Source organism: Lepidochelys olivacea (assembly GCF_965140295.1).
Source record: "Lepidochelys olivacea isolate rLepOli2 genome assembly, chromosome: 24".
Taxonomy (NCBI): Eukaryota; Metazoa; Chordata; order Testudines; family Cheloniidae; genus Lepidochelys; species Lepidochelys olivacea.
In genome coordinates, this window is record NC_140434.1 from 14,630,731 (window position 1) to 14,642,004 (window position 11,274).

Here is an 11,274-nt window from a genome sequence, read left to right on the forward strand (position 1 = left end):
CTTGGTCCCTGGGATTTATTTATGACATTAACTGGATGCAACTTAGTTACAATGTCATTATTCCTAGCAGACACAAATTTAGGACCGCTTCCTTCCTGGGCTTTAGCTGTATCCAGATTCAACTCTGGGTCAACTGATACATTTTCAACCATCATAGGCTGACAGGGTTCTTCTTTCTGCTTTACAGACAGAGAAGTAGAGAGGAACTTTTCCTCAGCAGGCATGCTGCTATTCAAACAGAGAAACAATGGGAGATATCCTTTCCTTTGTCCCAGCACTCCTTGCTGATTTCAGACACATATAGGGTGACCAGATGTCCCGATTTTATAGAGACAGTCCCAATATTTGGGGCTTTGTCTTAAATAGGCACCTATTAGGCCCCCCACCTCCGTCCCGATTTTTCACATTTGCTATCTGGTTACCCTAGACACATACCTGGAAAGTGAGACAGCTTCTTTCACAGGCAAGTTGCCACTCCCAACAGATAAACTGCTATTCTCCACAGACAGAGTCTCATTACACCGAGCTGCTTTAAACAAATCATTTTTTACCTTTTTCGGGCTTACTTTCACAAACTTCACTTGCTAACAATCTATCACTTACCAAGACTGTGCCCTTTCCTTCCTCAGTTAGGGCTTTAACCTGACCATCAACTTTAATCTGCTCTAGGTAAACATTCTCCTGAGCCTTGTCTAATGCCAGATTTACTTCTGAGATACAGACAGACACTTAGAAATTTCATCACAAGAAGAGGCAGCTCAGGGTGATGTCCTCCCGCAAACTGAGTGATGACGGGCAAGTCAGCTGTGATGAGCCCTGAAAGGAAATCAGAGTTGGGGGAGAGATCCTGGCTGCTGCCCCAGCTCTCGTCCCCAGCTACCCAGAGATCCCAGCTGCAGCCACGGCGCCTGCTCCTGGCTGCAGCCCCCTGCCCCCCACTGCCCAGGGACCCCAGAGATCCTGGCCGCAGTTATAAACAAGCATCATAATTTATTTTACAGATGGAAAAATGGAGGCAGAAAGGCCATGAACTGAGTGACTCAAAGTCACTCTGACAGCCAGTGGCAAAGGCAGGAAGAGAACCCAGGAGTCCTGGCTTTCAGCTGCCCAGCTCTAACCACTAGACACCACTCCCCTCCCAGAGCTGGGGATAGAACCGAGGAGTCCTGGCTCCCAGCCTCTGCTGCTCTAATCACCAGATTACGCTTCTCCCTGGCTGGTACTATCTATGGAGAGACCAACGTCACCTTCTGAACAACCCGCCCCGGGGTGGGGGCTCAAGCCGGCTCTGCGCTGGGTTGTTAAGAGGGACCCCTGGGTATGGAACCCGGCCCTTGTTGCTGCCGACTCCACCTGGCAGCAGGGTTCAGTTACCACAGGATACGCTGTGGTCACAGGCCGTTTAACCCCCCATCCATTGAGGGGTCTGACAGCTCCACGGTGAGAAGCAGCAGGTCCCTCAGAGGCTGCCTGTGCGGCTGGGTCGAGGACTAAAGCAAACTGCAGGTGATTCTGTATTTGCTTTGCCTTCCACCCTGGTTACAGGAAATTGGTTACAGAGGCTTAGAAGCAGCAGAGGTTTCAGTAAATTTGTCCCGAGGCCAGACCCTCTTGACAGAGCTGGGCTGATGGAAACTCCTCGGTCATGTGCAGGCATGATGCAATGTTTGGGGACATCTGCAAACCCCTGTGCTTCCCCCATAGCAATGGGCTGCCAGGAATTCCCTTAGCTCAGCGATTTAAAAACCCAACAAGGAGCGACTGATATTCAGAGCAGGCTTCAGAAGGCCACACTGCCTGTGCCCGACCCCCATTTCCTGACTGAGACTCTCTCTGGGCTCTCAGTCTGCCGGGATCCAGCTGGGCTGGGCCGGTGAGTACGTCAGTGGCCCAGGTTGCTTGTCCCAGACAGCATCCGCCTGTCTCCAGGGTTCGAATGGCCAGGGCCAGCCTTAGGGGAAAAAAGGTGCCCTGGGCGAACTTGTATTTTGGCGCCCTTTCTTTGAGTTTAAGTATGTAGTCGTGTTGGGGAACGTTTCAGAAATAAGGCTGTAATCTCTAAACAGGGCCCTCTCGCTGGGCAGCAGCACGGGAGAGGCCAGTGCCCGTCACGGGGTAGAATCAGAGCTGGTACCAGATCCCGGCTGGTGTCAATCGGCCTGAGCTCCATTGGTTGCTGTCAGTGGGGCCAGATCATACTCTCCAACTCCATAGGTGCTCTGGGACTCAAGCGCCCATGGAAAAAGAATGAGGGGGTCCTCAGCACCCACTAGCCACAGCTGTTTGGTGAGGCCCCGGGGCTGGCCACTAATCAGCTGTTTAGTGGCTAGCGGGAGGTGCTGTGGGAGGGCAGAGAGGAGCCAGCAGCAGGCAGACGGTGGGGGGGGGGGACGGGACTTGGACGAGGGGGCTGAGATGAGCAAGCAAAGGGAAGGTGGAGTGGGGTCAGGAAGAGAGGGAGCGAGGGCGGAGCCTCAGGGGAAGGAGCAGAGTGCGGGACGGGGCCTCGGGGGGAAGACCCACCAGGGAAAATAAAAGTCAGCACCTATGGGCCAGATCCCAGCTGGTGGGAATTCCAGCTGAAAAGCAAGTCACTGGTTGTCAGCACTGGGCGGGCGTTAATTGGCATGAATACTTTGAAGCCACACAGGTGAACACACCTGGTGCAACACTGCATACAATGCAGTAGGGGGCAGTAGTGTCTGTGTGTGTCTCAATCACACTCACTTGCATGCACTGCAAGTTGGAGGTTTGCCCATCTTTACAAAAGGGAAGGAGGAGGATCTGGGGAACTACAGTCCAGTCAACCTCACCTCAGTCCCTGGAAAAATCATGGAGCAGGTCCTCAAGGAATCCATTCTGAAGCACTTAGAGGAGAGGAAAGTGATCAGGAACAGTCAGCATGGATTCACCAAGGGCAAGTCATGCCTGACTAATCTAATTGCCTTCTATGACAAGATAACTGGCTCTGTGGATGAAGGGAAAGCAGTGGACGTGTTGTTCCTTGACTTTAGCAAAGCTTTAGACACGGTCTCCCACAGTATTCTTGCCAGCAAGTTAAAGAAGTATGGGCTGGATGAATGGACTATAAGGTGGATAGAAAGCTGGCTAGATCATCGGGCTCAATGCGTAGTGATCAATGGCTCCATGTCTAGTTGGCAGACGGTATCAAGCGGAGTGCCCCAAGGGTTGGTCCTGGGGCCGGTTTTGTTCAATATCTTCATAAATGATCTGGAGGATTGTGTGGATTGCACTCTCAGCAAGTTTGCAGATGACACTAAACTGGGAGGAGAGGTAGATACACTGGAGGGTAGGGATAGGATACAGAGGGCCCTAGACAAATTGGAGGATTGTGCCAAAAGAAATCTGATGAGGTTCAAGAAGGACAAGTGCAGAGTCCTGCACTTAGGACGGAAGAATCCCATGAACTGCTACAGCCTAGGGACCGAGTGGCTAGGCAGCAGTTCTGCAGAAAAGGACCTGGGGTTACAGTGGACGAGAAGCTGGATATGAGTCAACAGTGTGCCCTTGTTGCCAAGAAGGCTAACAGCATTTTGGACTGTATAAGTAGGAGCACTGCCAGCAGATTGAGGGAAGTGATTATTACCTTCTATTCAGCACTGATGAGGTCACATCTGGAGTATTGTATCCAGTTTTGGGTCCCCCACTACAGAAGGGATGTGCTCAAATTGGAGAGAGTCCAGCGGAGGGCAACAAAAATTATTAGGGGGCTGGAGCACATGACTTATGAGGAGAGGCTGAGGGAACTGGGGTTATTTAGTTTATGGAAGAGAAGAATGAGGGGGGATTTGATAGCTGCTTTCAACTATCTGAAAGGGAGTTCCAAAGAGGATGCGTCTGACTGTTCTCAGTGGTACCAGATGACAGGACAAGGAGTAATGGTCTCAAGTTGCAGTGGGGGAGGTTTAGGTTGGATATTAGGAAAAACTTTTTCACTAGGAGGGTGGTGAAGCACTGGACTGGGTTCCCTAGGGAGGTGGTGGAATCTCCTTCCTTAGAGATTTTTAAGGTCAGGCTTGACAAAGCCCTGGCTGGGATGATTTAGTTGGTGATTAGGTCCTGCTTTGAGCAGGGGGTTGGACTAGATGACCTCCTGAGGTCCCTTCCAACCCTGATCTTCTATGATTCTATGATTGCTTGTCAGTCAAGTATTCTCTCCATTGGCCATCTTGGACCTATAGTAGCTGAGCTGTCTAATAAGGACATATGTTTGCTCTGAACAAAACGCACAGTGCTGGTAAAAAGTGTTCTTGGCCCTACAATGCAGCATGAACTTATGACAGACATAAAAGGTGTGTCATATTTGCTTTTGATGGACAAAAATACCAGTATAAGAACCAACAAACAGTTGTGTGGGGTTCTGAGGTTCTATAGTAAGACAGAAGCAAATTTTGTGGATGTTTGATGGCACGATCACTTTGCCGGGTGGAGATGCTGAATGCATCACACAATGTTTGCTGAAATTTCTTAGAGAGAACGACATGCAGATTCGTTATTGTATCTGTCTAGCTCCTGACGGCTGCAATGCAACATGCGGCAAAAATAACTCCGGTATCCAGGCTGCGCGCTCTTCATCCAAACATTGTGTTTATCAAGCATGTGTGTTGTTCTTTGCAGCTTTGTTTATCAAAATCAATTCCGTGGCTTCCTCAAAATACTGATTTTAGGATTTCACAAGCATAGAACTGGGTTTCTCGCAGCACTCAGTGTCAGATGTGGTACCGTGAACTCTACCCTGCTATTAACGTCAGCAAAGCACTGCTGAAGAAGATACTGCAGTTTTCTGACACAAGGTGGCTTTTCGTTAGTCCCTGTGTGAACAGGGTTCTTGATCAGTTTCAGATAGCTAAAGACAAAGAAAGAAATACCATGCTGAACTTCTTTAGCTTACGTACAGTGATCCAGTGAACAACATTTACCTGATTTTCCTACCTCCAACCCTTCAGGAAGCCTGGAGGATAAACCAAATGTTTCAGCTGGAAAGTGCTAATACAGGAAAGCTGCTGCAGGAATTGATGGCATTCTCCCACAGCCTGCTGGTGAGAGTTGTGGAACTGTAACCGTGTGTTTTGGAGAACAGGATTGCTTTGACAAACGACGACATCACCTGGGAGTCAAATTACTTACTGCTTTGCCCAGTCGCTTTTCAGCTGGAACTTTCAAAACACACAACTAACTAGTCCGGTTGTCAAGACATCAGAAGCAGGTGCCGAGATTTCATATTGGAGTCTGTGAAACAGATGAAACAGAGATTTCCACCAACTGTCCGGGTGAGTGAGTCACTTGCAGTATTAAGTCCTTCTACAGCCCTGCACACCTAGACTGGCAGAAATGAGATTTCAGCCGTTCTTTTGTGGACACCTCAGACAGTTGGAGCAGCAGGGGAGAGTTTTGCCTATGGTTCACCAGCATCACACTCAGGACAACCAAGTGGAGGAGTTTTGGGCTGAAGTTCTCAAACACACAGCTGTTGCTGGGGACAAACACTTTAGTGAACTTGGCGCGTTTGCTCTTTCGTTGCTGTCGATGCTTTTTAGCAACGCTGCACTTGAAAGACTGTTTTCTTAGATAACTTGATAAAAACCAAACTGCGCAACAAGATGCAAGAGGAACGGTTACAAAGCAGAGCTAGGGCGTATCTGTAACGACACAAAATGTGTTTTGAGTAGTTTGTACAAAGAATTGCTTGCTGAGATGTCTGACCAGCCACAGGAGCATTCAACTTCCAATGAACAAATTCAACACAAACTATGGACCCTGACTCCCATCACTGAATGCATTTAGAAATACATAGATACCAAGGTGATTGTTTAGTGTTTTTATTAATGCTTTAAAAACCAATCAGTTCTGTGCTAGGTATCTAAGGGAAGCTTTCACTGGTTATGTGATGTATAGACCAATGTGTTAATAAAAATACTTAGCTTCAATAAATTGGTTAGGCTACTTTCAGGCTAATTTTAAAGTGACTTTGGGCTATTACTACAGTACAAATCTGGCAACTCACATCTGGCTGCGCAGATGTGGGGCTGGGGAAGGGCAGAATCCACTGGAATTGGGGGGGGAGCGGCTGGGGGAAGAGCTAGACCCCGAGCGCCCCCTGGCAGCTGGCAGGGCCGGAGCCACCTCGCTCCGATGAGGAGAGAGGTACCACTGCGGCTGCCTGCAGGCTGGGGGGAGAGTGGGGTATAAATAGACTCCAGCCACTTTCTGTTTCCTTCTGTGAGATTCTTCCATGCGGGGGACACGTGCGATCGTGTCCCGAGCTGAGGAAGTACAGTCAGTCCTTCCTTCCTTCCTTGCTTCTGCTCTGCCCCGACTGCCCTGGGCTATACCCACTCCCCTGCTCCCCACCCCGGGGCCAGGTCCAGAGCCGGGACTTTCCTGGGCTCTCAGGGCTGGGGTCACAGCGCCCCGGTTGGAGAGTGGCCCGGTGCCAGGCATTAGGGGCTGAGCTGTGGCTCTAAAGCAGGGCTGGGGGGGGTCAGTGGGTTGGGGGGGGGGGTTCAAGCCCCTCTGAGAAGCAGGTGTGGGAGGTTTGGATTTTCTTCAGTAAATGTCCGAATTCAGCATCCCCGTGTGAACTGGGGACAGAATATTTCCAATTCCAGTGACAATAATCGACGTTTGCAGAGGGGCCAAGTAAGGAAAACGCTGCTGGAGTCCCACGTACCGTGCTGTCAGGGTTCCTTCCCCACTCTGAACTCTAGGGCACAGATGTGGGGACCCGCATGAAAGACCCCCTAAGCTTATTCTTACCAGCTTAGGTTAAAAACTTCCCCAAGGTACAAACTTTGCCTTGGCCTCGAACCCTATGCTGCCACCACCAAGCGTTTTAAACAAAGAACAGGGAAAGAGACCACTTGGAGACGTCTTCCCCAAAATATCCCCCCAAAATATCCTCCCTTTCCTGGGGAGGCTTGAGAATAAAATCCTAACCAACTGGTTACAAAATCATCAAAGACCCAAACCCCTGGATCTTGGAACAATGGAAAAATCAGTCAGGTTCTTAAAAGAAGGATTTTATTAAAAAAAAAAAAAAGGTAAAAATCATCTCTGTAAAATCAGGATGGAAAATACTTTACAGGGTATTCAGATTCAAAACACAGAGGATCCCCCTCTGGGCAAAACCTTAAAATTACAGAAAACAGGAATAAACCTCCCTCTTAACACAGGGAAAATTCACATAAAACAAAAGATAAACTAATCCGCTTTGCCTGGCTTACCTATCCTGGTTACAATATTGGAGACTTGGATTAGGATGGGTTGGAGAAGATGGATTTCTGTCTGGCCTCTCTCAGTCCTGAGAGAGACCAACCATGTAAACAAAGAGCACAAACAAAAAGCCCGGCAAGATTTGAAAGTATCTTGTCCCCTCATTGGTCATTTTGGCTCAGGTGCCAGCCAGGTTAGCTGAGCTTCTTAACCCTTTACAGGTAACAGGATGTTGCCTCTGGCCAGGAGGGATTTTATAGCACTGTATACAGAAAGGTGGTTACCCTTCCCTTTATATGTATGACATAAACCACATCGCGTGGGTGTTAGCAAAGGTGGAGCAAGGGCGGGGGGGTTGTTTCCATAACTTGAACTCTGCATCTCAGCGTCTGCTGTCCTGACATGATTCTTGTCGGACCCCCACCACTCAATTTCACACAGCAGTGGACATCTACATCAGTGGTTCTCAAACCTTTGTCCTCGTGACCCCTTTCACATAGCAAGCCTCTGAGTGCAACCCCACCCCCTTTAAATTAAAAACACTTTTTAATATATTTAATACCATTATAAATGCTGGAAGCAAAGCGGCGTTTGGGGTGGAGGCTGACAGCTCGCGACCCCCCATGTAATAACCTTGTGACCCCCCGAGGGGTCCCAACCCCCAGTTTGAGATCCCCTGATCTACGTGGATACAAATAAAAAAATACTGCTTAAAAATACACCGCTATTACTCGTCGAAATTATAAAAACTGAATTCTGCCAAGCCTAGTGAAAAGTAAAACACAAGCAAGCCTGTGTGTGTGTGTAATGCTACATCCACACTGGGGTGCATTTCCCTAGACAAACAATTTCTTTTTCTCGTAGCATCCTTCCTCTTCTATTCCCCATCAGAACATGCTCCTCTAGTCAGAAAAGGTCACTTCCCTTGTTGAATGAATGAACCAGTGATAAACTTCTTACCCTGTGTCACACAGCTCACCCCCCCATGGCCAACCATGGTGCAACAGGCGAGTCCTGCCTCAGTTTCCCCTGCTGTTCCAGGGCTGACTGAGTTGCCCATCCTTTCTACCGTGGGGCAGACGGATGGTCCACTCTGCCCAGAAGAGGAGTGTTGTCTCATTCAAGCCTCTTCTGGGCATAATCTACTTATACAATTCCAGGCTTTGGTCGATCCCTTGAAATAAGGCAATTCACAACCCCAAAGTAAGACGGATGAAAAGGCAGCAGTTCTCCATCCCCGCTCCTGGGACGGTCATGCAGGCATTCTACAAGGGTCTTCCCGCAGTGCTGTTCTCTTGAGGCACCTGCAAGCCCTACCCCTATGGAGTGTGGTATATTGAAAACTGTGTTAAAACGGGGATCTATCACTTTAAATTCTAGGGGTGTTCCTGACCCTACTGGCAGGCTGGGGGCTCTGTAGGGAAGGGTCTGATCAGAGTTTGCAGAGAGCCAGCTGAGAACAACGTGGGTGAGTTGAGGCCCTGGGCTGTGGGGTGCAGCCTGTTTTGTCTATTGAGAAACAGTCAAATGAAAGAGTCCCATTCAATTACATCACGTAATGGCAGACAGCTAAAAAGGGACAATTTTTTAAGTGCTTATATACAAATGCTAGAAGTCTAAATAATAAGATGGGTGAATTTGAGTGTCTCGTATTAAATGAGGATATTGATGTAATAGGCGTTGCAGAAACTTGGTGGAATGAGGATAATCAATGGGACAATAATACCAGGGTACAAAATATATTGGAAGGACAGAACAGGTCATGCTGGTGGGGGAGTGGCACTATATATGAAAGAAAGCATAGTCAAATAAAGTAAAAATATAAAGTAAAAAATATAAATATAAAAATAAGATATAAAGTAAAAATCTTAAATGAACCAAACTGCACCATAGAATCTCTATGGATAGTAAATGTGAACTCCAAATAAAAACCATAGTAAGAGGACCAAACAAGTGCCACCCTGGCTAGACAACATAATAAAAGAAGCAGTGAGAGGCAAAAAGGCATCCTTTAAAAAGTGGAAATTAAATCCTATTGAGGAAAATAGAAAGGAGAATAAACTCTGGCAAGTGAAGTGTAAAAATACAATTAGGAAGGCCAAAAAAGAATTTGAAGAACCGCTAGCCAAAGACTCAAAAAGTAACAGCAAAAATTTTTTTTAAGTACACTAGAAGCAGGAAGCCTGCTACACAACCAGTGGGGCTGCTGCATGATCAAGATGCTAAAGGAGCACTCAAGGACGATAAGGCCACTGCAGAGAAACTCAATGAATTCTTTGCATTGGTCTTCACGGCTGAGGATATGAGCCATTCTTTCAGGTGACAAATCTAAGGAACTGTCCCAGATTGACGTGTCATTAGAAGAGGTTTTGGAACAAATCGATAAATTAAACAGTAATAAGTCACCAGGACCAGATGGGACTCACCCAAGAGTTCTGAAGGAACTCAAATGTGAAATTGCAAAATTACTAACTGCAGTCTCCAACCTATAATTTAAATCAGCTTCTGTACAAGATGACTGGATAATGTGACACCATTTTTTTAAAAAAGGCTCCAGAGGCGATCCTGGCAATTACAGGCTGGTAAGCCTGATTTCAGTTCTGGACAAATTGGTTGAATCTATAGTAAAGAACAGAATTATCAGACACATAGATGAACACAATTTATTGGGGAAGAGTCAACATGGTTTTTCCAAAGGGAAATCATGCCTCACCAATCTACTAGAATTCTTTGAGGGTGTCAACAAGCATGTGGACAAGGGTGATCCTGTGGATATCGTGTACTTAGATTTTCAGAAAGCTTTTGACAAGCTCCCTCACCAAAGGCTCTTAAGCAAAGTAAGCAGTCACGGGATACGAGGGAAGGTCCTCTCATGGATTGGTAACTGGTTAAAAGATAGGAAACAAAGGGTAGGAATAAATGGTCTGTTTTCAGAATGGCGAGAGGTAAATAGTGGTGTACCCCAGGGGTCCGTACTGGGACCAGTCCTGTTCAACATATTCATAAATGATCTAGAAAAAGGGGTACACAGTGAGGTGGCAAAATTTGCAGATGTTACAAAACTACTCAGGATAGTTAAGTCCAAAGCAGAACTATGAAGAGCTACAAAGGGATCTCACAGAATGGGGTAACTGGGCAACAAAATGGCAGATGAAATTCAATGTTGATTAATGCAAAGGAATGCACATTGGAAAACATAATCCCAACTATACATATAAAATGATGGGGTCTAAATTAGCTGCTACTGCTCAAGAAAGAGATCTTGGAGTCATGGTGGATAGTTCTCTGAAAACGTCCACTCAATGTGCAATGGCAGCCAAAAAAGTGAATAGAATGCTGGGAATAATTAAGAAAGGGATAGATAATAGGGCAGAAAATATCATATTGCCTCTGTATAAATCCATGGTAAGCCCACATCTTCAATACTGTGTGAAGATGTGGTTGCCCATCTCAAAAAAGATGTATTGGAATTGGAAAAGGTACAGAGAAGGGCAACAAAAATGATTAGGGGTATAGAACAACTTCTATATGAGGAGATTAGAAAGACTGGGACTTTTCAGCTTGGAAAAGACAACCAAGGAGGGATATGATCGAGGTCTATAAGATCATGATGGGTGTGGAGAAAGTAAATAGGGAAGTGTTATTTACTCCTTCTCATAACACAAAAACTAGGGGGCACTAAATGAAATTAATAGGCAGCAGGTTTATAATATAGGGAAGTATTTCTTCACACAACGCACAGTCAACCTGTGGAACTCTTTGCCAGAGGATGTTGTGAAGGCCAAAACTATAACGGTTCAAAAAAGAACTAGATACGTTTATGGAGGACAGGTCCATCAATGGCCATTAGCCAGGATGGGCAGGGATGGTGTCCCTAGCTTCTGTTTGCCAGAAGCTGGGAATGGGCGACAGGGGATGGAGCACTTGATGATTCCCTGTTCTATTCATTCCCTCTGGGGCACCTGGCATTGGCCACTGTCGGAAGACAGGATACTGAGCTAGATGGACCTTTGGTCTGACCCAGTCTGGCTGTTCTCATGT

The 11,274-nt window shown here is 47.0% G+C and overlaps 1 long non-coding RNA gene across 1 annotated transcript; it reads right to left on the reverse strand.

The window, feature by feature from the left end:
* Nucleotides 1–42: 42 nt before the first annotated feature.
* On the reverse strand, nt 43–7,336 carry LOC311512257. The gene is made up of 3 exons (XR_014709428.1): nt 7,245–7,336; nt 4,941–5,660; nt 43–816 (listed from the first exon to the last, which is right to left on the reverse strand). It is a non-coding gene; the product is annotated as an uncharacterized lncRNA (long non-coding RNA).
* Nucleotides 7,337–11,274: the final 3,938 nt, after the last annotated feature.